The following is a 6,567-nucleotide window of genomic DNA, read 5'->3' as shown; positions in this document are numbered from 1 at the left end:
CAATGTGGGTCTCGGTCTCTATCTCCATCCATCACCAGATGAAGGTTCCATGGTGATATGCAAGATATTCATCAGTATGGTTATAGGATAGGGCATTTCAGGTTCCCTCTCCTCAGCTGCCCAAGGAACTAGCTGGGGATATCTCCTTGGACAGCTGGGAACCCCTCTAGAGTCAAGTCTCTTGCCAACCCTAAAATGGCTCCCTTAATTAAAGCAATATATAGCAAGCCAACTGCTAATATCAAATTAAATGGAGAGAAACTCAAAGCCATTCCACTAAAATCAGGAACAAGACAAGGCTGTCTACTCTCACCATATCTCTTCAATATAGTGCTTGAAGTTCTAGCAATAGCAATAAGACAACATAAAAAGATCAAGGGGATTCGAATCGGAAAAGAAAAGGTCAAACTTTCATTATTTGCAGATGATATGATAGTGTACATCAGTGACCCCAAAAACACTAGCAAAGAACTCATACAGCTGATAAATAACTTCAGTGATGTGGCAGGTTACAAGATCAACTCACAAAAATCAGTAGCCCTCCTATACACAAGGATAGAGAAGAGAGGGAACTCAGAGAAACTTCACCTTTTACAATAGCCACAAATAGCATAAAGTATCATGAGGTAACTCTAACCAAGGAAGTGAAAAATCTATTTGACAAGAACTTTAAGTCTTTTTTTAAAAAAAGAAATTGAAGAGGACACCAGAAAATGGAAGGATCTCCCATACTCTTGGATGGGTAGAATCAACATAGTAAAAATGGCAATTCTACCAAAGGCAACCTATAATTCAATGCAATACCGATTAAAATCCCAACAAAATTCTTCATAGAACTTGAGAGAACAGTAATCAACTTTATATGGAAAAACAAAAAATCCAGGATAGCCAAAACAATCTTATACAATAAAGTAACTTCTGGAGGCATTACCATCCCTGACATCAAACTCTATTCCAGAGCTACAGTATTGAAAACAGCTTGGTATTGGCATAAAAACAGAGAAGTCGACAATGGAATTGAATAGAAGACCCGGATATTAACCCATAAACCTATGAACACCTGATTTTCGACAAAAAAGCTAAAAGTATACAATGGAAGAAAGAAAGCATCTTCAACAAATGGTACTGGCATAACTGGATGTCAACCTGTAGAAGAATGAAAATAGATCCATATCTATCACCATGCATAAAACTCAAGTCTAAATGGACTAAAGACCTCAATATTAATCTGAACACACTGAACCTGATAGAAGAGAAAGTGGACATCTATTTTTATAAACTGTTGGTGGGAATGTCAACTGCTGCATCCTTTTAACAAACAGAATGAAATTTTGAAAGAAATTAAAAACAGTTCTACCATAGGACCCAGCAATCCATCATTTGTGTATATACAAAACATCAAGTCAACACCTAGGAAAAGTATCTGTGTTTCCACGTTCATTGCAGCATCACTCACAATGGGCATTGTATGGAAACAACATAAATATCTCCCTAGAGTATAAATGATGGAAAATGTATTATACATATTGCATGAAATATTATTCCTCATTTAAAAGAAAATGGCCACTTGTCTTAATAAAGTAAGCTTTGAGAGAATTGTGACAACTGAAATAAGCTGGACACAAAAATACAAAATGATTTGACTGAGAGGTGGAATATAAACAAAGAGTAATGCACGGATGTAGAGAACAAAATGTTGGTTATCTACAGTGTTGGGGGATGGAGAAAAGGAGCAGGAAGATTAAGTTAAAGTAACAGAAAAATTATAATAAAGATCTGTAGACTTCTAACACACAATATGGGGACTGCAATTAAGGGTATTTACTTAGGCATTTCATCTAAATAAGTTATATTTAGCCACTGATGCCTTGTACAATGAAACAAACAATAAAAATAACAAAACAGAAAGCAAGTTAAATGACGACTATGCTAGCATATCTCAGTACTTGATGTCTGTTTTTTTTCGAGACAGGGTTTCTCTGTGGTTTTGGAGCCTGTCCTGGAACTCCCTTTGTAGACCAGGCTGGTCTTGAACTCACAGAGATCTGCCTGCCTCTGCCTCCTGAGTGCTAGGATTACAGGAGTGTGCCACCACTGCCCGGCTTGATGTCTTGATATACCTCATAACATGTGTTTTAATCCCTCAGTGTTTTCAAAAAGAAACAAAGGAAAAGTATGAGAGACAGTAGATGAAAGAAGTGGAATCTATATAAATATAATTTGAATATGTAACTTGAATTACTGGAATATTTAAAAGTTTGAACAGATGCTACACACTTAAAATAACTAAATTTATTTCACTAAAATAGTGCTCAAAGGTATTGTTCAATGATCGAGTAGAAGAAAAATCAATCTTCCAGACTGCAAATCTGAAATACATGGAATAGGGTAAAGAAAATGAGAACTCGGATTAGGTAGTCCAGGTTCTAGAAAGAGGAACACAGGAAAAGACTATATTAAAATTGTAAATACAATAGAGAATATGACCCACAGCTTCAGGAAAGTTCTCACTTAAAAGTACTCAGTAGTAAGTGATAAGTGAAATGAAAATTGATTTACATAAAAATGTCAAAGAGAACATTTTTAAAACCAAGAATAAATTCAATGATAAACAACATAAAAAAGAAAAAAGCACCTACAAAAATGTACCCTAGTGGCACTGCACTTCTCAGAAGCAATGTCATTTACTGGGAAGCAATGGAAACCACATGGAAAGATTCCTGGGAGCATTTTTGAGTTGAGTATACTCACCGTCAATTAACAGTGAATGCAATGTTTCCAAATATGACAATATCAGAAAATACAACTTCCAACAAAACTTCCCTTGGGAAATTACTTGAAGATACATAACGCTAACATAAAATAGTCATAACTAAGGAATATAATATAGACTGAAGTAAAAGAAGCCAAAATACTGCAGGAGACTAAATGCATATTGAATTTGGAGAAAGGACAAAGGACTTGAAAGATAAGCCACTAAAAAAATGATAGGGGAGATGATGGAATAGATTAGCTTTCTTAAATGAATGGAGCAATTAATGATGAATATAATATAGTCATAAAATACAATTTTTTTATTTTTTTTATTTATTTATTAAAGATTTCTGCCTCCTCGCCGCCATCACCTCCCATTTCCCTTCCCCTCCCCCAATCAAGTCACCTTCTCTCATCAGCCCAAAGAGCAATCAGGGTTCCCTTCCCTGTGGGAAGTCCAAGGACTACCCACCTCCTTCCAGATCTAGTTAGGTGAGCATCCGAACTGCCTAGGTTCCCACAAAGCCAGTACGTGAATCTGAATGAGGAAAATGATCACAAATTTTAAGATGAAACAGAAACGTTTTGAAGGCCTTTTCTAAGACAGAAAATTATGTGCAATTGGAACAATACCAAAGAGAAAACCAGATGGACTTACAGAAAGAACACGTAAGAAGCCAGATGACACCCGTGATGTGGGGATGATGCAGGTTTCTCCTACAGAGAACAAAAAATGACAGACAGACTCACCAATAATTTTCTAGCCTAAAATACCTTCAATGTATAAAAAATCAAACTTTTGTTTGGCTTGATTTTGATTAAACATGGTGACATTTAAGAAACAGTAAATGATTTTTAAATTTTCTGTTAAAAGGCGTAAATATTGCTCATCATAACTCACAGCAGCATTCCCCTATAACTCTGGAATGACAATTTACACCACTGTCATCATTGTGAATAATGTTTCCTGGAGGTTTTGGGGGGCTGCAGAGGATTAATATAGAATCGAGGATATAATGGCTTCATGATGGTTATGGAACAGGATGTAAATGCATTCAGCCTTGACAATGCAGAAACTAAAATACAAAGGATGAAACCTGGGAGTCAATGACGGGAACAGAGATGAGAACTAATTTGGAATAAAGATGAGTTATAAACAACTACTTCTCATTCATAGTGGGGAGTATGTACATAAATTAATGACTTCATGAATCAATACACCAACAGATAAGCCTATTCTGATAATACAAGGCCAAAAAGTTGTACTTTCTGGCATAGTAATTTAATTGATATCTAAATCATGAATAAATATTAATTTGACAAAAATTTAAAAAATAATTTAATAGATATTTTGCTTGTAATATAAAATGGTTAGGAACTTGGTTGTGTTTGATGTTCATATATTTTGACCTTAACATTGCCCTATTTAACAACAATTATAAAATATAATTGGCTGCAAAATGCATGTCAATTTCAGAAATATTTGAATTGGAGATAAAAATAAATGCTGTAGAGCCAACATAATAGAAAAGACCAGATATAAATCATACAGATGTCCTCTCTAATGCCCAAGAAAATGCAGCAGAAACTACCTCAGGGGTGAAAACAATACTGGAAAGTAGTTTATTTCCAAGAGTTTCCATCAGTATGTTTATCAGACTGCAGAGAATGATGCATTATCAACATTTGGACAGTGACATATATGCACACAAATATGGCTAATACAAATCCTCATGCTCCAAAGTATTGCTGCAAGAAATCCATGTATACCGAATCCAAATTTGCAAATAGGCAATAAAACGAAGGAGTGTAATTATCTGCATACAAATGAGAAAAACTAGCCACCTCTGAGAATCCCACACAAAACTCTGTGGATGACCATTGTGTGATGTAAATCCCAGTCATTAAGATGATTTTTTCTTTTTTTTAGATGATTTTTTTCTTACTGAATTAACATAAAAACTTTTTCATCAGTAAAAAAATTAAGATGAAAATAGTCTCCTATGTGTATCCATGAAGTCTCAAAAACATGGCCTTCCAAATGAGACCTAACAATGACAAGACCAGCTGACAAAGCAATGGGAATGGAATAATCTCATAAGGCTCCACCCTTATACGAATAACTACAAGCAATTAACAACTGTTAGGAGAAAAACCAGTGTTCTCAAGATACAGGCCCCACACAGGATGTGTACTCCCAAGTGTTTAGCCCTAAACACACAAGGTTGTATTTTTGTGCGTGTATGTGTGCTTACCAATAATAATTAAAGAAAAGGTCATGAGTTTAAGAGGGAGTAGGGAGGACACGGAAGGATTTGGGGACCAAAAAAAAAGTATGAAATGTAAAAAAAAATAATAAATCAAACAAATGCTTAAATGTAACATGAGGGCCAGGCTGTTTGTTGGGGTTTCTGTCCTGCCAGGTCCCCCAGCTGTTTAGTCCCAGAGAAAATCACACAGAGATCTCCAAATACTTGAGATATTAATTGAATCTTAAAGAACTAAAGTTTTTGTTTTGGTTTTTCAGTGGTGGTTTGACTCATGACTTCAGATTTCAACCCATAATCAGGTGGTTCTATGGTTTTGGGTGGGTAAGTCCCTGAATCTTTAAAACCAATACCCTTTTCATGAAGGATATGTAACCAGAACTCTGACTTTTTTTCCACTGGACTCAGTCTCATTTTCTAATATTGCCATAAGCTGGTGATAAAGCCTTTAGAACATGGGCCTTTCAGGGATATTTATGATCTAAATTATGAACCCATATTATCACAATCAAGAGACCAATTGCTTGAATCTCAGTTTCTTTTTATACCTTCTTCATCCTACCCATTTGCATCATCCCAAGGTTATTGACCATTATCCTATTTTCTCAATGTTTATTCCTTTGCACATTTTTTAAGATTTATGTGTGTTTGTGTGTATATGATCTTGGGCAATGTGCCTGCAGACTCCAGAAGATGATATGAGATTGCCTGGAGCTGAATTATGTAGGTGCTGTGATCCAAACTCCAGTCCTCTACATGAGCAGAGACATTCAGTGGAGTTATTAACTGCTGAGTCATTCTCCAATTCCTGCTCTTTATCTTTAATGCTTTTGCCTGTTTTAGTTTTATATGAGTAAAATAATACTAAAGAAATATCAATGAAAAATATTATGCCATCAGATATACACCTGTAGCCATTCATATTGGTTAACAGTAAATTTTCCCATTTTTCTTTTCAGAATTTGAAAACAAGCCAGAAGACTCCTATTTTCTTTTAACTTCAAACAGCCTATTTGAGAGTCCAATTAAACAACAATGATAGACATAAAATCCCTTGCTGTAACAAAGGATTGTTTACCAAGGGTGTCAAGAAGAAATTACACTAGGACAAAATGGATCATGTTAGATGACAGCATAAGCAAAACAGTGATACTAATCACTCCATACTGCACTGAAGAAAGCTGAAAAAAATACCACCACACAGGACCAATGCAAAGCTCATAAGCTGATGTTGCCTTGGCCACCTGACAACTCTTGGGCTGTTAATGATTCTGTACACATGATTTCAGTGATGCTGATGTCATTGTTAGATGGATTTATTATTGGAAACAAGGATAACTCTGTGAAGGATTTGGAAGGAGAGCAGATTTGGAGTTTTACAAGGACAGAAAAACACCATCAGGGTAAGAGCAAAAGATTTGCCTGCATGTGTTGAAGGAGCTGCAGACTGCGTTCCTGTAGCCAGGCTCCCAAACACCAGCTAGCTTTACCTGAAATAACAACACACAAACTGTATTCATATAAACACTGCTTGGCCCATTTCTAT

The sequence above is a fragment of the Microtus ochrogaster genome, linkage group LG3, assembly GCF_000317375.1.
Source record: "Microtus ochrogaster isolate Prairie Vole_2 linkage group LG3, MicOch1.0, whole genome shotgun sequence".
Taxonomy (NCBI): Eukaryota; Metazoa; Chordata; class Mammalia; order Rodentia; family Cricetidae; genus Microtus; species Microtus ochrogaster.
The sequence above is the reverse complement of the archived record's forward strand: the minus strand, read 5'-3'. Positions refer to the sequence as shown.